Raw genomic sequence first — 26,664 nt, forward strand, 5'->3', positions numbered from 1 at the left:
TTGCCATGCCATTTCCACCTGGCGCCTCAGTTGGACCAGCGTTCGTGCTGGACGTGCAGACCGCGTGAGACGACGCTTCATCCAGTCCCAAACATGCTCAATGGGGGACAGATCCGGAGATCTTGCTGGCCAGGGTAGTTGACTTACACCTTCTAGAGCACGTTGGGTGGCACGGGATACATGCGGACGTGCATTGTCCTGTTGGAACAGCAAGTTCCCTTGCCGGTCTAGGAATGGTAGAACGATGGGTTCGATGACGGTTTGGATGTACCGTGCACTATTCAGTGTCCCCTGGACGATCACCAGAGGTGTACGGCCAGTGTAGGAGATCGCCCCCCACACCATGATGCCGGGTGTTGGCCCTGTGTGCCTCGGTCGTATGCACTCCTGATTGTGGCGCTCACCTGCGCGGCGCCAAACACGCATACGACCATCATTGACACCAAGGCAGAAGCGACTCTCATCGCTGAAGACGACACGTCTCCATTGGTCCCTCCATTCACGCCTGTCGCGACATCACTGGAGGCGGGCTGCACGATGTTGGGGCGTGAGCGGAAGACGGCCTAACGGTGTGCGGGACCGTAGCCCAGCTTCATGGAGACGGTTGCGAATGGTCCTCGCCGATACCCCAGGAGCAACAGTGTCCCTAATTTGCTGGGAAGTGGCGGTGCGGTCCCCTTCGGCACTGCGTAGGATCCTACGGTCTTGGCGTGCATCCGTGCATCGCTGCGGTCCGGTCCTAGGTCGACGGGCACGTGCACCTTCCGCCGACCATTGGCGACAACATCGATGTACTGTGGAGACCTCACGCCCCACGTGTTGAGCAATTCGGCGGTACGTCCACCCGGCCTCCCGCATGCCCACTAAACGCCCTCGCTCAAAGTCCGTCAACTGCACATACGGTTCACGTCCACGCTGTCGCGGCATGCTACCAGTGTTAAAGACTGCGATGGAGCTCCGCATGCCACGGCAAACTGGCTGACACTGACGGCGGCGGTGCACAAATGCTGCGCAGCTAGCACCATTCGACGGCCAACACCGCGGTTCCTGGTGTGTCCGCTGTGCCGTGCGTGTGATCATTGCTTGTACAGCCCTCTCGCAGTATCCGGAGCAAGTATGGTGGGTCTGACACACCGGTGTCAATGTGTTCTTTTTTCCATTTCCAGGAGTGTAGTTAGAATGGTACTGAGCAGCAAGGGACTTAACATCTGAGGGCATCAGTCCCCTAGAACTTAGAACTACTTAAACCTAAGGACACACATCCATGTCTGGGGCAGGATTCGAACCTGCGACCGTAGCAGTCGCGCGGGTCCAGACTGAAACGTCTACAACCGTTCGGCTCGGCCACTGCGGCCAGTGGTTATTATTTTATTATAGTGATCATTTCTGGACCGAAAGACTTGCCTTTCTTAAGTGATTTGAGATGATACCAGCGGGTATCATGAGATTTTTATTAGATGGTGCGTCTAATTTCGGCTGGAACGCTTCGGAATGAAGTTTCGCCACCACGCAGGTTTTTTTTAATAGACTGGATCAATCTGGCACCGAAGATCATAAATAGTAGACATGTGTCAAATCGCAACGTAACTTTAATGTGCCGCTGCGCCGGCACCAGTGGTCGAGACTATGCGTGGTTTGTGTGTGTATGTGTGTGTGTGTGTGTGAGAGAGAGAGAGAGAGAGAGAGAGAGAGAGAGAGAGAGAAAGAGAGAGAGAGAGAGAGAGAGAGAGAACAGTATACCCAAGATAAGTTCACCGAGGAGCTACAATGAAAATGTTTGAATGTTGGGACTGCCAGCAGTTGAAAATATATCATTGTTACGAATACTGGTGGTTTGTGGGGGTCCTACCGACTTGTGCCCACATGCATGAAGCGCAACTGAGGAGCAGAATGACACTGCTTCGGGGCACATATTGCTTATATTAAGTCTTGTGGTTTTATTGTTGTAATTATGAGAAATTGTGCTTTAGAAACCTGAATTTCAGAACAGTATTTTGTAAAGATGATTTCTCCTGTAAGTTTTATCACAACTTTTCAAAAGTCGAAACTCCTGATTTTTATGGCTGGGGGACGGTGGTGGAGGGAGGGGGGCACTTGTATGGTTGAAGAAATGCGGACCATCACCTTAAATTTTAGAAATTAAGCACTGGTTAGGTGCAGGGTAGAAACCACTCTGACTGTCGGATGGCAGTGCAATATGGTGAATGTTAAACAAGCCGAGTGCAAATCATTGAGGGGGTAGGTAGGTATTCGCCACGCCTAGTCTGAGCAGTCACAGGGAGCAATATCGCGACTGTCGGTGATTTGAAACAGGAAAACAGGCGTAATGGGGTGAGTGTTATTGTAGCAACGATGAACATTAGTGTCAGGTCAGCCCGCCACACTGGTTTCATGACGTACTGATGTTCAAATAAGTGTGTACGGGGTGGGTTCTTCTGCTTGCCCCATCCGCCGTATTCTCCGGTTCTAAACCCTCATATTATCACATTTTTTAACCCACGGAAAAAAACTCTTAGAGGCTTAAAGTTCCCCGAGGATGAGTAAATCCAGGAAGAAGCGCATAAAAGCGCATAACTGGTAAGTCTTTCCACATGGAATGGAGAAGATTGTCCAACGTTAGCATAAGTGCATAGAATTTAAAGGGGATTATATTTATAAATAGATAAGTGTTGTCGTCCATTCCCGTAAAAGATTCTTTAAAAACTTCCTTTTTTTATTGAATCACCCTTGTATGTCCTGAGGCAGCGTAACTCACTGCGCGCAAATTGTCCAGATCATATTTTTCAGTATTTGAGAATGAGAGCACTTAGCGACTTCCAGGAAACGTTACACAGAATTTCAATCCGTTTCGGAACATTTTATCGCTAGGATTCCGTACAAAATAATGAAAGGAAGAAGGCGAATCGCTTACTACATTCTCGCTGGTCTTACAGTAAAATTTCAGCATCAGGTATGACGTTCTAATTTCTTACTGCTTTACTCCTAAATCTGTTCGCAAGAATATTTTGCAAATTTTATTCACACATACCACTGAACTATGTCATTACCAGGCAGACAGTTCGAGAGATATAACGTTTTATGCATCGTTGTTCCATTCTTTAAAAAATCTGGGTGTGGATGGTTTTACTGGTGGAAATTACTTAAGGGCATGTTAGAATAGATTATGGGAATAAAGAATTCCACTAAATGCTTGTCCAACCTAGTTTATAGCCAAAGAACGTTCTCCAACAATAGTGGAGTCCATTTTCAAGAAATTGTAGATATCGCAGGCCTGTAACACGTCGCGATAACACAACATGCCCGCTCAGTTGATTGTCTATCGTTCCATAATACACATTGATAGAGAAGCTGTGATGTACTGAGACACACTATGTGATCAAAAGTATCCGGACACCCCCAAAAATATACTTTTTTCATATTAGGTGCATAGTGCTGCCACCTCCTGCCAGGTACTCCATATCAACGACCTCAGTAGTAACTAGACATCGTGAGAGAACAGAATGGGCCGATCCGCGGAACTCACGGACTTCGAACGTGGTCAGCTGACTGGGTGTCACTTGTGTCATATGTCTGTACGCGAAATTTTCCAAACTCATAAACATTCTTAGGTCCACTGCTTCCGATGTGATAGTGAAGTGGAAACGTGAAGGGGCTCGTACACCACAAAAGCGTACAGGTCGACCTCGTCTGTTGACTGACAGAGACCGTGGACAATTGAAGAGAGTCATAATGTGTAATAGGCAGACATGTATCCAAATCATCAAACAGGTATCCCAAATTGCATCAGGATCCACTGCAAGGACTATGACAGTTAGGCGGGGAGTGAGAAAACTTGGATTTCATGGTCGATAGGCTGCTCATAAGCCACACATTACGCTGGTAATGCCAAACGACGCCTCGCTTGGTGTAAGAGGCGTGAACATTGGACGACTGAACAGTGGAAAAACGTTGTGTGGAGCCAAGTACTACCTCCAAACAATGCCTGTACATCACAGGTAAAGTTCAGATGCAGTCCACGAGACACATTCGGGCCTCCAATTAACTGCTGCTTATTAAATTGACCAGCAAGGTCAATATCAATAGCCTTCAAGCTGCGATACACAGGAACACTGCGCCGCCAGCGACGACGTCATGCACGTCGCAGAGGCATTGCTGTGGCACGTTGACAAGCTTGCTACGTTCACTTGTGTTAACGTGCCACAGCAATGCCTCTGCGACGTGCATGGCGTCGTCGCTGGCGGCGCAGTGTACCTGTGTATCGCAGCTTGAAGGCTATTGATATTGACCTTGCTGGTCAATTTAATAAGCAGCAGTTAATTGGAGGCCCGAATGTGTTTCGTGGACTGCATCTGAACTTTACCTGTGATGTACAGGCATTGTTTGGAGGTAGTACTTGGCTCACACTTGCTGTTGTGTGGGGCAATCAAGCAGGTTATGGTGGCCTTGAAGCTTTTCCTGATGCTAACATACTCACTTGGAAGACATGGAGTATTTCTGAGACTACAGGACTGTTGGCTAAAGTGCCTTATGGTACTCTAGTTCCAAGCATGCCATTTGTTTTGATTACTAGGAAGAAACAATGCCTGTACATCACAGGTAAAGTTCAGATGCAGTCCACGAAACACATTCGGGCCTCCAATTAACTGCTGCTTATTAAATTGACCAGCATGGTCAATATCAATAGCCTTCAAGCTGCGATACACAGGTACACCGCCGCCAGCGACGACGCCATGCACGTCGCAGAGGCATTGCTGCGGCACGTTAACACAAGTGAACGGAGCAAGCCAACGCCCAGCGAGACCCAGAGCTAAGCGTCCGCACTCCTCGACGTTCGCAGAGCGAATGACGCTCCGTGCTGCGGCGCAGTGTAAGCGAGCACGCCTTATCGGACAACTTCCGGCCGCCGCGCAGCGAGCGAGCGGCCTTATCAGCCGACCGGACGTGAATTTTTCTGCAACACGGGCCTAGTAATACTACTGCCCGTGTTGCGCCCCACAGCCTCGCCAGCGGCTAAGTCCGCTTCAAGGTCACCCGCCTAGCGAGCGAACCAGAGGGCCAGCTTAAAAAAAAAAAAAAATCTATAGAGCGGTCTGGCGCGACCCATAACCACCTAGATCAATGTTTTTATTTTTTTTTAGAAAGGAGATAAGGAAAGGAGATAAGGATTTTTATTGTCTATAATATATCATACAATCGCCATTAATCTTTATTTTACAATTGCCATTACCAACTTTGGCCCATATAAACAAGTACTCATCAGCGTTTAATTTCTTCTTCTTCCTAGTACTCAAAACAAGTGGCATGCTTGGAACTAGAGTACCATAAGGCACTTTAGCCAACAGTCCTGTAGTCTCAGAAATACTCCATGTCTTCCAAGTGAGTATGTTAGCATCAGGAAAAGCTTCAAGGCCACCATAATCTGCTTGATTGCCCCACACAACAGCAATGTAGCGATCAGATGGCAGGGTGTGGGTGTGGCGAATGCCCGGTGTACGTCATCTGCCAGCGTGTGTAGTGCCAACATTAAAATTCGGAGGCATTGGTGTGATGGTGCGGCCGTGTTTTCCATGGAAGTGGCTTGCACCTCTAGTTGTTTTGCGTGGCACTATCACAGAACATGCCTACATTGATGTTTTAAGCACTTTATTGGTTCCTACTGCTGAAGAGCAATTGGAGGATGGCGAATGCATGTTTCAACACCTGTTCATAATGCACGGCCTGTGGCGGAGTGGTTACACGACACTAACATCCCTGTAATGGACTGGCCTGCACAGAGTCCTGACCTGAATCCCATTAAACACCTTTGGGATGTTTTGGAACGGGACTTCATGCCAGGAATCACCGACCGACATCGATACCTCTCCTCAGTGCAGCACTCCGTGAAGAATGGGCTACAATTCCCCAAGAAACTTTCCAGCAGCTGACTGAACGTATGCCTGCTACAGTGGATGCTGTCATCAAGGCTAATGGTGTCCAGATACTTTTGATCACATAGTGTATCACACAAGAAGAGTTTGCGGTAGTTGGTACTAGAAGTACAAGACTTCGCCGCTCTTGGTACATGAAGTACCGTGGACGTCCGTCCACAGCAGGTTACATCGCTCCGCACAAAGAATCAAGCTGCCTGCGAGCACCACCCGCTCTGGAGCATCAGCACCACCAGGAAGAGAGGAGCACGCGTATTTTGACCATAAGCGAGCGGACTTCTTCAGTTGCAAGTTGTAATGCAGTTCGAGTCTTCATAGGGAGTTCCTGCAGACGTTCAATGCATCTTCAAGTCTTCCAAGTTGTCGAGTGAGATAGGATCAGTGGCCGATAGATAGACAGTAGTAAGTCTTCAGCACAAACAGAGCAGTGAATATAATTTTTGTTCATGGACAGTCACTGCCTGCCCAGAGATGTAATTGAATGCTGTTTGGAACTGTTCTTCGTCTAGTATATCAAGAAGTAAGACTGATTTTCTTCCCACCTAAGTTCAGAGAACATTATTTAGTCTGTGTTCATGGAACTATAGTCAACGCACGACAGATGGGCTATACCTGCATTCTACAGTTGCTGTAACCAGCATTACCAAAGTTGAGGAATATATTTTGCTATTCACTATTCTGTATTACTTTCATTGTGTGTGGTGCCCTAGAATACAAGCATCCGTCCTGCCAGGAAACCTTTATTACTCTCTTTCAGCGGCAGCGAGTTTTTCATCAAAGTGGACGCCCCCAGGCCACAACAGAAGCATTATTGAAACGGTGTGTCCACAAAGGCATGCGGGTTTTCGTGGAACCATCGGTGTTTGTTTCAAATGTTTTTGGCACAGTCAAGAAACAAAGTGGCTTTATAAGTAAAGAGTATTAACGGGAGTACTTGGCGATTTGGGATTAGAAAACGACAAAATTTCAATCTACTTCCATTTCCTTCTCGAAGGTGACCATTCTGCTCTTAATGATAAGGATAGAGGACGTCCATACGTAATGCCTATCTGTTTTTTGTATGTGTAAAACTATATGCGGGAAGAAATTTTGCGCGTTCAGATGACGTATGTCATCTGGACACTTCACCAATGTCATGGTGAAAACGCCAGCAAACACTCTTGTATCTGGTACTCTGTGGTTAGGAAATCGGCTATAGTATTATCTGCAAGCAGCAGCAGTGTTTCCACTACAAAACCCGTACACAAATAGCATACGAGGAGCATGGCAAATAGCGTCGTTGACTTACATAAGAAATTAATGAAGGAGTGAACAAGTAGTGTAGATAATAAACGCGTAAAACACACACACACACACACACACACACACACACACACACACATACACACACACTCAAAAAAGAAATTCATCACAAGCTGCAATATATATCGCGAGTAAAACAGTGACCCGAAAATAGAATAAATTTCCTTTACTTTCGTCTACGGTCACAATTTTTTTCTCAACATATTATCGGTTTCGGTCTATAATGACTATCTTCAGATCTGTTTTATAAAAACGATGTCTTAATGTAGTGCAGCCATAGTGGCATCGTCAAATATTAAATGCAAAATCAGCACCAGCATCGTCAAATATATACGAGGGTCGGAATTTAAATAGGGGCAACTATTTATTCACAATCGAGACAAAAGAGTTACATTTTTGCACCTGTTACTATCCTTCAAAGTAGTCACCAGCGTTGTGTAGAACCCGTTGCCAGTGATGTGGAAGGCGTAGTATACCGTTAGCAGAGCCTGTTCTGTTGATGGTGCGAATGGAGCGGTCTACTGCCTGTCGAATCTGTGGAATAGCTCTGAAGCGAGTACCACGAAGTGGTTCCTTCATCTTCGGAATCAAATGAAAGTCACAAGGTCTTAAGCAAAGTGAATATGGTGGATGGCACAGTACTTCCCAGTCCCATCGACCGAACAGAGCAGCCACAGCTTGTGCCGTATGCACCCCGCAAAATGTTGGATCGGCTGCACAGAATGTGTCGCCGCTTGTTTCGCAAAGCTGGTGGTAGGTGATGCTCAAAAATCGGACAGTAATACTGTGCATTGACGGTCTGCCGTGGAGGAACGTAATGCGTTAGGATAAGACCACCACGATCATACACTAGAATCACTATAACTTTAGACCGCTCCATTCCCACCATCAACAGAACAGGCTCTGCTAACGGTATATTACGCCTTCCTCGTCGCTGGCAACGGGTTCTACACAACGCTGGTGAGTACTCTGAAGGACAGTAACAGGTGCAAACATGTAACTCTTTTGTATCGGTTGTGAATAAATAGTTGCCACTATTTGTGTCCAACCCTCGCAAATAACAGCATGTGCACGAGGCATATTGTCAGCAGCACTATTTAAAGAAATTCATTGTACTGACCTACATAGGAAAAGCATGTGAACTAATTGCTCGTTCTTGCTGCGACAATAAAACGAGAGTACTCTTCCTTACAAACAACGACCTTAGACAAAAACGTGGGATATACGAAGAAAAGTTCATAGAAAATACTCAGAGTCAGGAGTGCGTAAAAGAAAATTTGGTGTCTGTCCAAAACGGACAGATATTCTGCTGTTCAGTACAGAGAGTATTCTAATGTAGACATAAAGTTGGACCCATAGGTCAAAATCTTGATATCTGTTATTTTTCTAAAGGATGTCAGAATCAGGCTCTGCTAACGGTATATTACGCCTTCCTCGTCGCTGGCAACGGGTTCTACACAACGCTGGTGAGTACTCTGAAGGACAGTAACAGGTGCAAACATGTAACTCTTTTGTATCGGTTGTGAATAAATAGTTGCCACTATTTGTGTCCAACCCTCGCAAATAACAGCATGTGCACGAGGCATATTGTCAGCAGCACTATTTAAAGAAATTCATTGTACTGACATACATAGGAAAAGCATGTGAACTAATTGCTCGTTCTTGCTGCGACAATAAAACGAGAGTACTCTTCCTTACAAACAACGACCTTAGACAAAAACGTGGGATATACGAAGAAAAGTTCATAGAAAATACTCAGAGTCAGGAGTGCGTAAAAGAAAATTTGGTGTCTGTCCAAAACGGACAGATATTCTGCTGTTCAGTACAGAGAGTATTCTAATGTAGACATAAAGTTGGACCCATAGGTCAAAATCTTGATATCTGTTATTTTTATAAAGGATGTCAGTGGTATACAGTTGGAGATCTTGAAATTTTGACTAATTAAAAGAAAATACCCACATCAGTGGTTCAATGAACAAAACGATTTTAATAACAAAGCCTTTTCCGAATCGTTTCTAATCCGTTGTGATGTCTTTTATCCTGTTTTATGGCTTTCTCCTTTGTCGAGATCACTTTTCCTCTTGGCTGCGTTTTCCTGTCAGTAACTTGGTTTAACATTTGTTTCATACACTCTGTTTAGTGTACTGTTGCAACCACCAGTTTCTACTTTGTTACTCGCAGATCGCATCTGCAAACAATCGTAATCTGTATTACGTCAGTGGTAGTAGCATTTATTAGTTTTCTGCTTTAGAAAGCTTGTTCTCAGAATCAGTTTTACACTGTGAATATTTCTAATTTCATATCCGCAGCTTATTATTACCTAGTCAACTGAAACCTTGGGATCTAACGATCATATCACAGGTAAGCTTACATTACGAACGCCTCTCTGACCTTCAATTGTCTATCTGTTATATAATATATTTAAGTAAGTATGGGTGTGTGTAGAAGGTAGTTTTATTTCTAGTATATTACTATTTTCTTTTTCTTTCTTTTTAAGCGGACCGTCTGATGATAACTTGGCAATCAAATGACGCCATTTACGTGACAAAAATTATAACGCGCTCACTATTTTCTCTAAGACAATGTGTCCACCCTGTTACGAAATAATTAAATTGTACTGTGTGTAAAAAAGTTCTACTAACCGACGTCCCCTATCATTCCATTACCCCAGTCCATGTCGTTCTGCTACTGATGCTTCTCTTCATTTTCCTACCATGGAATTCTAGCCCTATAACATAATTAATGTTTCGTTTCCCTTAAAGATTGCAAAAAATCTCTTTTCTTGTCGTATATTGTTTAGTCTCCGGATTATATGCGGAGTTGGTAAGCACATATTCCTCAACCAGTGTGGTGGCTCGTGGCTTTATACTTGTCTTAACTGAGATAATACTCGTTTACAGTAGCTCACTAGCATTCTTGTTTTATTATTCATTGTTGCTCCTGCATTATGCCTGTTTGATTTTGTATTTATTACTAAGTACTCTCTTGGGCCCAGAAGTTCTGGTATTCCTAACACTGCGCTTTACTAATTCCCGTTTCAATCTGTCCATTTGTTCTTTCGAATTCCCTGGTATTCCTACCCAATTAAGGAAACTAACTTTCCACGCTCTGGCGCGTAGAACACCAATATTGTTTCTCCTGATGACAACGTCCTCCTGAGAAGTCCTCGCCTGTAGACTGTAATAGCGAAGTATTTTATCTTCTGAACATTTTACCCCAGGAGTATGCCGTTATCATTAATATGCACAGTAGAACTCCACGTTCTCAGGAAATACGATGATTGTAGTTTTCCCTTGCTTTCACCTCCTCACAGTCCCGACGTAACAAAATCATGTTGGCTAATATTATAAGGGAGACCAATCAGTCTTCCAGACTGTATACCTGCAACCACTGAAATGACTTATGCTCCTCTTCAGGACCCTAATGTTTATCTGGTCTTACTGCAGTTAACCCTTCGCTGCAAGCCACCCCGTCACAGCACGATCCACGGTTTGTGGTTGGTAGGGGAGAAGGAATTAACTTATGAAGTCTCAGTGCAGAAGAAGGTTATAGATTTATCTTTCTTTACTGCCTGTTCCTCGAGAAAAATTAATTAAGGAAGTAGTATTTCCTGAATCCGTGTTGGTTAAGTAGCAATAAGTCATTTTCCTCAAGGTGATTCATAATGTTCGAGTACAGTGTATGCTCCAAAATCCTACTGCAAATTGAGGTCAGTGATATGGGTCTGTGATTCAATGTATTTCCTTTCTTGAATACTGGTGTGACCTGTGCTACTTTCCAGTCTTTAGGAACAGACCTTTCGTCAAGTGAGCGGTTGTATATGATTGCTAAGAAAGGCGCTGTTGTGTCTGCATACTCTGAAAGGAACCTGATTGGTATACCACCTGGACCGGAAGAATTGCCTTTCTCAAATCACTTAAGAAAGGCAAGTCTTTCGGTACAGAAATGATCACTATAATAAAATAAGAGAAATCAGAGCTCAAACGGAGAGATTTAGGTGTTCCTTTTTCCCACGCGCCATTCGAGAGTGGAATGGTAGAGAAGTAGTATGAAAATGGTTCGATAAACCCTCTGCCAGGCCACTTAAGTGTGGATTCAGAGTAACCATGTAGATGTAGATGTAGAGTAACCTAGAATTAGAGGCAGTAAAGCGAGAAAACTAAGTTTCACGATAAAATTAGAAATAGTGCTGACAAATGAAAAACATCAGTGGTACTGGACGAAAAATTATGGATGAAAATATGAGACCAAAAGGCACTTCTTTAAATAATTTAGTGCCATCTGAAGCTACCTTTTTTCATTTGTTATGTGCGACTGTATAATTTTGGTCTTAAAATATTAGCACGTATGTTTAAAAAATGTGGCTGATGGCGCATTATCCGTGCAAGTGTCTGCACGTATGTTTGCAGGTTGTCCCAGGAGGAATGGTCGATATTCAGGGATACGACAGGAACGAATAGTCAATTAAACAAGGGGCTCTAAAATGCGTACCTGAAGAGTTATGAGAACTACTTCGCCTTAGATACTTCGGATCAAATCTCTTCTACTGAACGTGTTCAATAGAAAAAAATGTATTTCACAGTAACGACGATTAAGAAGTGCTCATAGCTCTTCAGGTTTGCATTACAGACCCCCTGTATACTTAACATAGTTTTTTTTTTCATTTTGGTTCATACTACCTTCTTACAAAATATGTATAGCAAAGCGCTTACAGTAAAAGAGATTTGTTTCGCAGTGGCGAAGATGAAGTGCTGATAGCTTTTAAGGTATGCTTTATAAAGTACATGTTTACTGTACTTTTTTGCTTCGAATATTCCTTGCTGTCATATCCCTGAATAGTGACCGTTCATCGTGGGATACCCTGTGTGTAAATAATGGCCGCCTTGATTGCGTTTGTCATTGCGGGTTTCGGAGTTGTCATAAAAGGAAAATCACTAACACCGTTGTGACAATTCCGAGGCCCGCACTCAGAACTGCAATAATGGTGGCCACTATGAATATACATAGGAGCAGAGGCTTGCATATCATAATGCACCATCGATGCATGTATTGTGAAGGAATTTGATAATAGTGAGGAAACGCAAGTCCATGCTTCCACATGCGAAACTGACAGGCAAATAGAGAGTGAAAGTTGATTGTCAAGGCGCTGAGTTTGAACACAGCTTTAAGACTAAGTACCTCGGCGTAGATTTAGACAGGTCTTTAACAAACCGTAAACACTGTCTTACCGCCAAGCTACAATTGTCCGACCAAAATATCATCCGTAAAGGGTACTGGCAGTAATTGTCGATTCCCCCCCCCCCCCCCCTCAAGTCATCAGAACCTCCGCCATCCATGGGAGTACACGTGCCTTCCATGGTACAGCTCTGCCCATGCAAGCAAGTTGACGTCGCACTGAATGAAAATAGGCGGCTCATAAACACCCAGACACCTACAGACAAGGTTCACTGCTCGGCAAGTATTATAACACATTTTATACGCCGTGAATCAGCTGCTGACAGTAAGAAGGCTGAACTAAATCATTTACTCTCTCTCCATGGCCATCAACCTCCGAGATCTAGACTGCAGTTCAGAAGCAGTTCCATCAGTTCACCAACTGCGCTAACTACTTCTCCATCAGCAGGGAACAACTGTGGGCAGCTATATGTAATCATCTTCAAACGTGGACGAAACGTGCTGAGTATCTACCGCTTGGTGATACTTTAGATTTGTCCATTTGGAGATCATCATCGAACAGGCTAAGATAGGGTGTTCGTAAATTCAAGAACAACTTCATCAAATGGGGTCTTTCCGGAAGACCAACACAATGACTGACACACTGTGAGGGCGAGGAAGAGCAGTCATAGATCACCTGTGCGTCTGTCCATGCTGCCCTGAGTAATGTAGTGATGAAGATCTGATGAAGGCTGAAGGTGGTGCTGTTGCCCAATTCTTGAAGAAGATCATTTTTTATATTATATGTTATGTAAATTGTTGTTTTCATACTATCCCATACTTTTATACAGCTATATGATGTTGCTGACTCGAGTAAATAAAATGGTCTAGACCGAAATTGAACAACGGCACAAGGAATAAAGAAAAAATGACAACTACAGGCGGCATTCGATCATTTAAACAATTTACCGCAGCTGCGGACTCAGTCTCAATGAAGACATTGTCATTACAATTTCTCTGTCCAATAGATAACATTGAAATTGCTAATTCAGGAGAACATTAATAAGGAGCAGACAGAACTAAGCTATGGAACGACACAAAGGTTTAAATGGTTCAAATGGCTCCGAGCACTATGGGACTTAACTTCTGAGGTCATCAGTCCCCTAGAACTTAGAACATCTTAAACCTACCTAACCTAGGGACATCACACACATCCATGCCCGAGGCAGGATTCGAACCTGCGACCGTAGTGGTCGCGCGGCTCCAGACTGTAGTGCCTAGAACCGCTCGGCCACACCGGCCGGCCGACATAAAGGGTCCCCGTACACGATCAAACAATTTGTCAATCTTTACCATGTTCGGCAAATATTTTACTGCGTGCGGTGCAGTTTGAAGTGTTCGTTAAACGCACAGCGTATCTAACGTGTTTGATAGAAATTATGATTGACAGAAAATTTGACGGGATTGGGCACTTTGTGTTTGTTTCGCACCTATGTTTAGTGAAAAAGAGTTTAGTTACAATTTATAACACTGCATCGTGAGTTTCCAGAACTGGTGAAACTACGATCGAGGATAAAAGCAAAATCCACCAGAAACAAACGCAAAAAATTGTATTTAAAAAAGCGGATAAAGTGTCACTAGAAGCCTTAATAAGAGACAATCTCCATTCCTTCCGAACTGACTATGGAAATGTAGACGAGATGTGGCTCAAATTCAAAGATATAGTAGCAACAGCAATTGAGAGATTCATACCTCATAAATTGGTAAGAGATGGAACTGATCCCCCATGGTACACAAAACAGGTTCGAACGCTGTTGCAGAGGCAACAGAAAAAGCATGCGAAATTCAGAAGAACGCGAAATCCCGAAGATTGGCTGAAATTTACAGACTCGCGAAATTTGGCATGGACTTTAATGCTAGATGCCTTTAATAGGACAACGACACATTGTCTCGAAATTTGGTAGAAAATCCGAAGAAATTCTGGTCGTATGTAAAGTACACACGCGGCAAGACGCAGTCAATACCTTCGCTGCGCAGTGCCGATGGTACTGTTACCGACGACTGTGCCGCTAAAGCAGAGTTATTGAAAGCAGTTTTCCAAAATTCCTTCACCAGGGAAGACGAATGGAATATTCCAGAATTTGAAACACGAACAGCTGCTAGCATGAGTTTCTTAGAAGTAGATACCTTAGGGATTGCGAAGCAACTCAAATCGCTTGATACGGCAAGTCTTCAGGTCCAGATTGTATACCTATTAGGTTCCTTTCAGATTACGCTGATACAATAGCTCCCTACTTAGCAATCATATACAACCGCTCGCTCACCGATAGATCTGTAACTACAGATTGGAAAATTGCGCAGGTCGCACCAGTGTTTAAGAAGGGTAGTAAGAGTAATCCATCGAACTATAGACCTATATCACTGATGTCGGTGTGCAGTAGGGTTTTGGAGCATATACTGTACTCAAACATTATGAATCACCTCAAAGGGAACGATCTATTGATACGCTATCAGCATGGTTTCAAAAAACATCGTTCTTGTGCAAGGCAGCTAGCTCTTTATTCGCACGAAGTAATGGCCGCTATCGACAGGGGATCTCAAGTTGATTCCGTATTTCTAGATTTGCGGAAAGCTTTTGACACCGTTCCTCACAAGCGACTTCTAATCAAGCTGTGGGGCCTATGGGGTATCGCCTCAGTTATGCGACTGGATTCGTGATTTCCTGTCAGGAAGGTCGCAGTTCGTAGTAATAGGCGCCAAATCATCGAGTAAAACTGAAGTAATATCAGGTGTTCCCTAGGGAAGCGTCCTGGGGCCTCTGCTGTTGCTGATCTATATAAATGACCTGGGTGACAATCTGAGCAGTTCTTAGGTTGTTCTCAGATGATGCTGTAATTTACAGTCTAGTAAGGTCATCCGAAGACCAGTATCAGTTGCAAAGCGATTTAGAAAAGATTGCTGTATGGTGTGGCAGGTGGCAGTTGACGCTAAATAACGAAAAGTGTGAGGTGATCCACATGAGTTCCAAAAGAAATCCGTTGGAATTCGATTACTCGATAAGTAGTACAATTCTCAAGGCTGTCAATTCAACTAAGTACCTGGGTGTTAAAATTACGAATAACTTCAGTTGGAAAGACCACATAGATAATATTGTGGGAAAGGCGAGCCAAAGGTTACGTTTCATTGGCAGGACACTTAGAAGATGCAACAAGTCCACAAAAGAGACAGCTTACACTACACTCGTTCGTCCTCTGTTAGAATATTGCTGCGCGGTGTGGGACCCTACCAGGTGGGATTGACGGAGGACATCGAAAGGGTGCAAAAAAGGGCACCTCGTTTTGTATTATCACGTAACAGGGGAGAGAGTGTGGCAGATATGATACGCGGGTTGGGATGGAAGTCATTAAAGCAAAGACGTTTTTCGTCGCGGCCAGATCTATTTACGAAATTTCAGTCACCAACTTTCTCTTCCGAATGCGAAAATATTTTGTTGAGCCCAACCTACATAGGTAGGAATGATCATAAAAATAAAATAAGAGAAATGAGAGCTCGAACAGAAAGGTTTAGGTGTTCGTTTTTCCCGCGCGCTGTTTGGGAGTGGAATAGTAGAGAGATAGTATGATTGTGGTTCGATGAACATTCTGCCAAGCACTTAAATGTGAATTGCAGAGTAGTCATGTAGATGTAGATGTAGAGATGAACCTTTCTTTCTGTTTTTTTGGCTGTTATTAGAGGAACAAGTAGAACAGAATAAATTCTCGCATACTTGTATCTTCTTTTTCAGCGTGAGGCCGAAGGAACTCTAAACAAGTTATTGAATGTGTCACTGTTCATTCGGAGAAATTTGATGTAATCATCAGGCTCCGATCATAGCACTTCCTTCAACAAATTTTTCATCTGTACATCTCTCTCATTTTAAACCATTTCCTGGAGCAGCGTCTTCTTGTCTTCTTCTTTAAACACAGTGCCAGTGTCAGTGCTAGAAGAGCTTTATCTTCATTTGTAGCCATCCTCACATAGAATACAGCATACGCGAACAGCGTCAGCGTCAAATGTGAGATTAAAACGACAAATTTGTAGGAACGTGTACGAGATTTTTTGACAAATCTGTGGTCAGTTAAGAGTGAATTTAACAAGTAAAGTTGATCGTATGCGGAGGCGCTGGTAGAGGATAGGCAATGTGAAGAGAGGAGAGATGGGGTGAGGTGAAAGACAGCAGGCAGTTGGCGCGGCAGCGCCTGGATCTCAGCTGCGGAGACCTGAGGCGCGTGCGCCTTGTGGGCGCAGAGCGACGCCTGTTATTTTCCCGCGGGGACTGTCGGGGGATTCCCCCAGTCGTCTTGGGGGCACCCAGGGGCTCTTCAGGGCTAGTGGTGCGCGAAGGGCCATCAGACGCGCGCATGACGTGAATCCTGGGATTCGCTTTTTTACAACATCCGAAAGTCCCTCAGGTACGATTCTGCCCTCTTCTGGTCCAAAAATACGGATTAGTGTTTTGACGTCGTTCTAGTATGAGAAAAACTCGTGCGCTGTTGATCGCCATGTTCCTTGGGATTCTTCAGGAAGCTAACTGGGAAGTGTTACATCCTTCAAATGGATTGGTTATGTTCCTTGGCCATATGTGCATGTTGTACCTTATGAGCAGTAGTACAGTGTACTTCACTGTGAGGAGTGCGCGAGTTGTTGGTAACGTTAGGGAGTGTTGTTTTATTTCACTCAAATAGAGTAAAAGGACCCGCCAAATTCCGCACAGTTATATTTTGTGGACACAAATAACAAGTAAATTAAGTATTCTGTCTATTATGCAATAAGCTGGGAAACATCAGAGAGAACAGCCGTAACCTGGGAAAATACACTGAAGCAGCAAAGAAACTGATATAGGCATGCATATTCAAATACAGAGATATAAAACAGACAAAATACGACGCTGCGTTCGGCACCTCCTATATAAGACAATAAGCGGCTGGCGCAGTTGTTGGTTGGTTACTGCTGCTACAATGGCAAGTTATCAGGATTTGAGTTTGAACGTGGTGTAATAGTCGGCGTACGAGCGATGGGACACAGTATCTCGGAGGTAGCGATGAAGTGCGGATTTTCCCGTACGACAATTTCACGAGTGTACCGTGAGTATCAGGAATCCGGTAAAACATGAAATCTCCGACATCACTGCGGCCGGAAAAAGATCCTGCAAGAACGGGACCAACGGCGACTGAAGAGCAGCATCGTTCAGCGAGACAGAAGTGCAACCCTTCCGCATATTGCTGTAGATTTCAGTGCTGGGCCATCAACAAGTGTTAGCGTGCGAACCATTCAACAAAACATCATCGATATGGGCTTTCGGAGCCGAAGGCCTACTCGTGTAGCCTTGATGACTGCACGACACAAAGCTTTACGCCTCGCCTGGGACCGTCAACACCGAAATTGGGCTGTTGATGACTGGAAACATGCTCCCTGGCCGGACGAGTCTCGTTTCAAATTGTATGGAGCGGGTGGACGTGTACGGGTGTGGAGACAATCTCATGAATCCACGAACCCAGCATGTCAGCAGGGAAATGTTGTGGATCGCGGAGGTTCCGTAATGACGTGGACGGATGTAGTTGGAGTGGCATGGGACCCCTAATACGATTAGGTAGGCGACACATACGTAAGCATCCTGTATGACCACCTGCATCCATTCATGTCCATCTACATCTACATCTACATCCATACTCCGCAAGCCACCTGACGGTGTGTGGCGGAGGAGAAACTGGCACGTTTAAAATTAGGAAGGTTAAGTGTGGTGCTCCATGCACCCGCCGCATTCTTTAAAGAGGACGTCATCGCCATCGTCACGCAGAAGAGAACACGAGGAGTACTCTAAACACTGCTGGTCGTACGGGCTCCTTCTAGGACTCACAGATCAGAGCTGCTTGTCTCCGATACCTGCATACCCGACATTTGAAAGTGATAAGATCTTCGAACTTATTTTACAACCACCAAGTGCATTTCCGATCATGAGTTCCTTATCAGAACTCTATCTACTATATCGCTTCTACAACTCCGAGAAGTGATAGGAACTGTGAAACACCTTTACGCCACTTGACAGATAGGAACTTTGTTTCCAGCCACGTGTCATCCAGGTTCGTAAAGGGTCATAGGAGATTCCAGTTGGGAATATTTTGGAGGGAGCACCAGTTCTGAAATTTGCCTTACAATCAAGGGAGACCTCCCGAAAACCTTGGTCGGAACGCCGGGGAGGGTTGTAGCTATTTATAATTCAGGTATGGTATGTCACAGATAAAAGTACAAGGGGCTTGTGAGTGTGTGCATTTAGCAGTAAGAGTGGTAAGAGAATAAAGTGAGTGACTTATTCGACATGTATTTCAGTGCACCTCTCCGTTGTGGTGTCACCGATCTGGACTTACCACACAAATGCATACACACTTGAGCGTTGCATAACAATTAACACAGACTGAATGAAGGAGTCCATCTGGAGTAGCCACGCAGCAGATTTCGCGCTAATGCATCTTTTAGATGACGAACCGGATGGAAGCCCATTGGCAGACTGAAGACCAGCCACAATCATAAAACTGTAGCCAGGAGATTAAATGTTAGTCCTTATCTTGTTCTGGATCATTTGCAATAATTTCTATTGAACATCGGTATGGTACGCAGAAGATTCAACAAAGAGTAAACACGCTCCTTTTGCGAGTATTTGATATTCAAAACTTGCAGAAATAGAACCGCAGCCGTATCCCAACTAGTGTCTGCCTTCACTGCAGCCGCCGGGTAAGTGGTATAGTCTGTTACAGAACGGGAAGGCTTTTTGAAGAGGACACTAATGCGAAGCGACCATCTGAGGGAGCATTTGTACTGAATTAGTCGAGACATATTCTGGGTTGTAGCTGTAGTTTCAGAAATGATAGCTGATATTTTTTGATAGATCAGTTCTAATGTGACAATCATTGGTACTTTAACGTTGCTGTCGATCCCGCCTGAGCGATCACAGATGAGATTACGTAATAATATACAATGTAGAAAAACTGACCAAGTGCGATAGGACACACGCTTTGAAGGTACCTTACAAATTTTATTATGTATATGTATCGTGCATTCATACATGGAATCGAGTACCTCGATGTTTGCCTGTTATTGATATTGACACCAATAAGACCTTCAATAATATTTTAATTTTAAATTATTTGTGAAATTTCGCATTTGCTAGTATAATTTTTCATTTATTTTATTAATTCTGAAGTGATATTAATGTGTCATATTAATTAGGAAGACAAATTATTATTTTTTTTTTTAAATTCTAGATAAACAGGAAGTACCTGTAGGTTTTGGTAAATGAGTTTGTGGGTGTGAAGAAGTGTTACATAGATGGCCGTATCTGTTGACTGCATTGATGTAGAACTCAGATTTTTTACATCGCCAAGAGGCCGTTCCCCTTGGTATGTCAAATAAATTAAAGCCTGTTACGCCTACCAGTTCCTGAGAAATAGGAATCTTAACTGACGAACAGACGGACAGACAGCTGGGTAACACATGACAAAAAATGTTTTTTCTATGTTATATAATAATTACAAATTAACAATTTTTTGAATTTTTTCCTTTACTTGTACTGTATAACCTTTCTCACCGCCAAATTTCATGATTATAGGTCAAAGGAAAGTAATTTATATGTTTTGATGAGTTACTTTGTAAGCATTTGATTGCATTGACTTAGAAGCTCAAATGTTGTACTACGTCAAGGGATTGTAGACCTTAGTATGTGACGCGAATTTCAACTTGATGCGTCAGATAGACAACAAAGTCATAATATAAGGGTTCCGTTTTTACTGACTGAGGTACAGAACCCTTAAAAAGTGCTATATTATAACACATTTTATGTCTTAAGTTGTTTACTAGTAACTTATACTTTATGTTTCACGTGGAGTGTACGAGCGATGCAACATTCGGATGGCAGTGGCATCACACATATAGCACAAAGCCCCCGCACACTATCAGAGCGTGATCCTTGCACATTTACGTGCGAGGGAATATGTTTCTACAGATCTATTCTCAGAGGTTGTACACAGGATCATTAAAATGAGGCATGTTAATACATTTCTCATGTAGTATCTGATATATTCTTTTATAATAAGGAAACAGGACTTGAATTTTGTCATTTGCCGCCTCAAACGTAACATTATGCATGTAAATCTTTCGGCTTTCCCGCAGTCTGATGACATCTTGAGGACTCGGTTATTCTGCCGGATGCCAGCGCCGCATATATTTTGACAGCCTTACTGAGACGGTAAGTCGAGTGGAAAGTGTCCAGTATTTATATCTACATCGTCTTCCCTCGATGGTCGAATCTAGTCTATCCGTCTGCGGTCCGTTCCCGGAAAAAAAGTCATTCTTTCTGGCAAAGACCCGAGATACTGGGACAGTATTGTAAGAGAGTCAACAGAAATAAAGGTGATGAAAAATCTCATGACTCGTGACACTGGGCACCATTTCAGCATAGCTTGTGATCCTGCTGTGTAATTCCTGAAAACGCAACGTTTGCAGCAGCAGTAGTCAACAAAAAGAACTGAGAACCTGGACATGGATAAAGAACTCGAGAGACACAGCATCAGGTGTACCGTATTGAGTACAGAACTCTAGATCGTTCTTAGGCGCAGCGGACCGAGAAAGGTAAATCAGAGCATGTTTATAGTGGGAACGGAGCGTAGACGGAGCCCCTAGAACCGACCTGTTCCACTCGACAAGCAGTCTGAGGTAGTACCTGTTGAAGAAAACGCATCACGTTCTCCAAATACCGTGCATGGACAACACTGGAATCCGGTAGAATCTCCGACTCATCAAGAGAGCTACATTACACATCTTTATAGTACACAGGACTGAACCAGCGTGCTTAACCGATCGCTTACAAATTTCGACTGTCGTCTTGCAAAGTTCACTTCGCCATTAAAGTGTGACATCACTCGTGAACAAATTCGTACTTCTTGACTTCGAGCAAAATGGATTTGGCAAGAGGATCGTGCCACATCGTTTTCACGGAAAAGTATATTCTCTACTAACCACAAATCAACTTTCGTTTTTTGTGGGCGTATAGAAAGCCACATTGGATGCCAGATTGTTGCGTCTGATTGCAGTTTCCATACGGTAGTCAATGACTGCACTTTCAAGTAACAGCACTTGACGCCACAGTCTCTCGTTCTTGTGAGTACGCAGCCCGGCTGCTACCTCTTCAGACTGTGGTCGTCATCAAACTAGGGAACTGGCTCACCTCCTGGTTTGTCTCGAAATCTCATTGTAATTTTGTCGCTAATCGATGCGACTACCACGACTTCTATACGTTGAAAACAGCCTACTAAGTGTCGCTGTGCAAGCAGGGGCGCTACTTCTTACAAACAGTGTGAGACCCACAGGGACAAAAATATTACAACTACGTAAACAACTACATATGTTTATACACTACTGGCCATTAAAATTGCCACACCACGAAGATGACGTGCTACAGACGCGATATTTAACCGAGAGGAAGATGATGCTGTGATATGCAAATGATCAGCTTTTCAGAGCATTCGCACAAGGTGTAACACCATAGCTCTAATACTCTACTGATTTATTTTGCTTTTGTTTTATTTAATATTACATCGTTGAGCTTCTGTAAATGGGTTTGTTTGAATCGATAACATAAAATTGTATACTCCTTTCTTTGTAAGAACTTTGATGTCGTGGTTTGACTCTATTCAGTGTAGTATACCTGTTAATTAAATTCTTTGTCCCATTTGGAGGGAACAAAACTAACTGTATATAATTGTAATTTCTGTGTGAATAATTTTTTGTAGAAATGTCAATATGTGCAAATATTCTGTTTTATTGAATGAATTTGGTTGCTGTTATGTAAACTGCTGATCCTCACTTAGGGTTCTTAGTTAGTTTGTATGTAAAAGGTGTTGTGGTTCCCCTCGGGAACGGAACTGTGTAGCGTCCGCAAATTGTGGTTGGCCTAGGTAGAAAAGGTGGAACAAGAGTTAGTCGGGGACGAGCTACGAGTCGGGGACGAGCTACCAAACTGTGCACTGCCACGTAAAAGATGCATATTGTGCTGCTTCCGAAAGAGGCTTTTTCTGCTACTTTACAATGCCTCGGATGGATGGATAAATAGCTGGAATCATTCTGGAATTTGTATCTATCGTCGCCACCAAGAAATGACAGAATACAGCAATTCTACCTGCAATTCCACCTACCGACATGCAATCGCCACCACATGGCTCGTCACAGTACGCCACTCACTACTCTTGATGAACTGTGGTATCGTGTTGAAGCTGCATGGGCAGCTGTACCTGTACACACCATCCAAGCTCTGTTTGACTCAATGCCCAGACGTGTCAACGCCGTTATTACGGCCAGAGGTGGTTGTTCTGGGTAGCGATTTCTCTGGATCTATGCATCCAAACTGCGTTGAAATGTAATCACATGTCATTTGTAGTATAACATATTTGTCCATTGAATACCCGTGTATCATCTGCATTTCTTCTTGGTGTAGCAATTTTAATGGCCAGTAGTGTATTCAACACGCTGATTTATTCAGCACCACAAATACTCAGCTCTTATGTGATTGTATGTCAATCGAAGGTGTTGGGAGGAGAAAGGAAAGGGAATGGATTACTGATGCCACTGCATTGGGACATATTGCGCAATCTGAGGCGACGGGCGATAATGTGTACTAGACCGCCATTAGAACACGGGATCTCTTGGCTAGCAGTCAGGTGCGTTAAATACTGCGCCTTCCTGAACACTGTGTTATCGCCACTGAGCGAGCTATCTCGGCACACTTCACGGTCGACCCACATTCCTACCGAGCGCCACCTACGCGCAGTCCGTGTCCACTTACCCCATGTTCGCTGCTCAGAGATTCCCGCAGAAGGTCGGACGCACACGTCCGAACATTTATATGAATGTCAGAAAGAACAGACACCACGCATTCCTATAATTGATTCGTCTCGATGGGCAATGGGTCCACCTTGTTCAGTGCGGATGCACAAGTGAGGCAGACTTCCTGTGGGAATCTCTGAGTAGCGAGCGTGTAGGAGACGGACAGGGGCTGCGCGTAGGTGGCGCTCGGTAGGAATGTGGGTCGGCCGTGGGGAGTGCCGCGGGAGTCCACGCAATTGCTATAACACTGTGTCTCGTATGGTGCAGTGGTTACCGCACGTGCCTAGTAAGCAGGCGATAAAGAGCTCGAATCCCTGTTCGGTACACATTTTCGCTCGTCGCCGCAGATTGCGCCTAATGTCACGATGCAAGTGGTATCAGTAACCTCTTCCATTTCCTTTCCTCCCCCCCCCCCCCCCTCCCTCCACCTCCAATTTGCAGGTAATGTATCACAGCTGCGGATTCACATAATTTTATGTGATTCTTGTACAAATAGTTATAGTCTGCGTCAATATCCAAATCGATCGATAGGACTGCTCTGTGTCAATGCCATGCGTTGTCACTGGGCTGCCGATTTAACGTCGGAATCGTCATCGGCGAGATTGGTAAATCCTTCAGCAAACAGGTAATGCCCCTCGCCAGGCGAGTTACGACAGAATCGCTGAGATCGATGAAACTGCAACTGGCTGTCAAGTCGCGGAATGCGCTTGAACCCTGGTTTGCACAGTGATGTGACACTACGCCCTACTTGTTCCACGTCACTGCTGACGTGCTACACAGCTCCTGTTAGGCTGGTGACCTCTTTCTAGGCCGCTTGGATTTTTAGCAGCTCGCTCTGCCTGTCCTGTAGGCTGCGCAGTGCAACCTACATTGCTAGAGGGAAAACGGGTAAGGCGATATCTAGATTGCAGTTTACTGGTAGAATTCTGAAGCGATGCAGTCCTTCAACAAAGGAAATAGCTTACAATAAGTTAGTTCGTCCAGTCTTAGAGTATTGTTCGTCTGTATGGGACCCTTACCAGTTGAGTCTGATTCAAGAGATTCAGAAGGTCCAAAGAAGAGCGGGAAGATTCGTGACTGGTACATTTAGACACACTTGCAGATAGATGACGCGCTAAACGGAAGGGGCTGATCACTAAATTCTGAAATCCGATCTTCACCGAGGATGTAGAGCATATATTATTAACACCAAATTTTAAATCGTGCAATGATCACCATTCAAAGGTAAGGGAAATAAGAACTCGTACTGAGGCGTTCAAACAGTCGTTTTTCCCTCGGGCTGTCCGCGAGTGGAACAGAGAGGAGGAAATATGACTTTGGAGCGAATTGTGCCCTCCGCCACAGACCGCTAGGTGGCTAGCGGAGTATATATGTTGATGTAGATATCATTCCCGAACAGTACTATCGGCACCCTTCTTACTGGCAACAGTGTCACAGATATGTTTAACGAATTGCAGTAGGAGTCATGAGAAGCGTTGTACGCTGCGAAGAGTCTTACCTTTGGCCCTCCTTCCAGTTGAGAAACTTACTTCCGCAATACTGGGAACAGAATTGCATAATTCAAAAACCGTTTAGTATACATGGCAGAACTCTCAAATTAAGATTAAATTGAGAAAATACTGGTCCCCTGGTAATGAGAATTACAAGTCAGTAAATTTTAAAAACACTTGCTAGTAGTAAATTGCCCGCCCCCGGTAGCTGAGTGGTAAGCGCGATAAAATGTCAATCCTAAGGGCCCGGTTTGGATTCCTGGCTGGGTCGGATATTTTCTCCGCTCAGGGACTGGGTATTGTGTTGTCCTAATGGCCGTACCGTAGGTGCAATCACAACGGAGGGGTATCTGTGGTTCCTGAAGAGGAGCAGCAGCCTTTTCAGTAGTTGCAGAGACAACAGTCTGGATGATTGACTGATCTGGCCTTGTAACACTAACCAAACAGCTTTGCTGTGCTGATACTGCGAACGGCTGAAAGCAAGAGGAAACTACAGCCGTAATTTTTCCCGAGGGCATACAGCTTTACTGTATGGTTAAATGATGATGGCGTCCTCTTGGGTAAAATATTCCGGAGGTAAAATAGTCCCCCATTCGGATCTCCGGGCGGGGACTACACAAGAGGACGTCGTTAGCAGGAGAAAGAAAACTGGCGTTCTATGGATCGGAGCGTGGAATGTCAGATCCCTTAATCGGGCATGTAGGTTGGAAAATTTAAAAAGGGAAATGGATAGGTTGAATTTAGATATAGTGAATTTCGGTGGCAAGAGGAACAAGACTTTTGGTCAGGTGAACGCAGGGCTATAAATACAAAATCAAATAGGGGTAATGCAGGAGTAGGTTGAATTTAGATATAGTGAACTTCGGTGGCAAGAGGAACAAGACTTTTGGTCAGGTGAATGCAGGGCTATAAATACAAAATCAAATAGGGGTAATGCAGGAGTAGATTTAATAATGAATAAAAAATAGGAGTGCGGGTAGGCTACTACCAGCAGCATAGTGCACCCATTATTGTGGCCAAGATAGACGCGAAGCCCATGCCTACTACAGTAGTACGAGTTTATATGCCAACGAGCTCTGCAGATGATGAAGAAATTGATGAAATGTATGATGAGATAAAAGAAGTGAAGGGAGTAAAGGGAGACGAAAATTTAATAGTCATGGGTGATTGGAATTCGAGCGTAGGAGAAGGGAGAGAAGGAAACATAGTAGGTGAATATGTATTGGGGCTAAGAAATGAAAGAGGAAGCCGTCTGTCAGAATTTTGCACAGAGCATAACTTAATCATAACTAACACTTGGTTCAAGAATCATAAAAGAAGGTTATACACATAGAAGAATCCTGGAGATACTATAAGGTACCAGATAGATTATATAATGGTAAGACAGAAATTTAGGAACCAGGTTTTAAATTGTAAGACACTTCCAAGGGCAGATGTGGACTCTGACCACAATCTATTGGTTTTGAACTGTAGACTAAAACTGAAGAAACTGCAAAAAGGTGGTAATTTAAAGAGATGGGATCTGGATAAACTGACTAAACCAGAGGTTGTACAGAGTTTCAGGGAGAGCATAAGGGAACAATTGACAGGAATGGGGGAAAGAAATACAGCAGAAGAAGAATGGATAGCTCTGAGAGATGAAGTAGTGAAGGCAGCAGAGGATAAAGTAGGTAAAAAGACGAGGGCTGCTAGAAATCCTTGGGTAACAGAAGAAATATTGAATTTAATTGATGAAAGGAGAAAATATAAAAATGCAGTAAATGAAGCAGGCAAAAAGGAATACAAACGTCTCAAAAATGAGATCGACAGGAAGTGCAAAATGGCTAAACAGGGATGGCTAGAGGACAAATGTAAGGATGTAGAAGCTTATCTCACTAGGG

This window comes from Schistocerca gregaria, chromosome 8 (assembly GCF_023897955.1).
Source record: "Schistocerca gregaria isolate iqSchGreg1 chromosome 8, iqSchGreg1.2, whole genome shotgun sequence".
Taxonomy (NCBI): domain Eukaryota; kingdom Metazoa; phylum Arthropoda; class Insecta; order Orthoptera; family Acrididae; genus Schistocerca; species Schistocerca gregaria.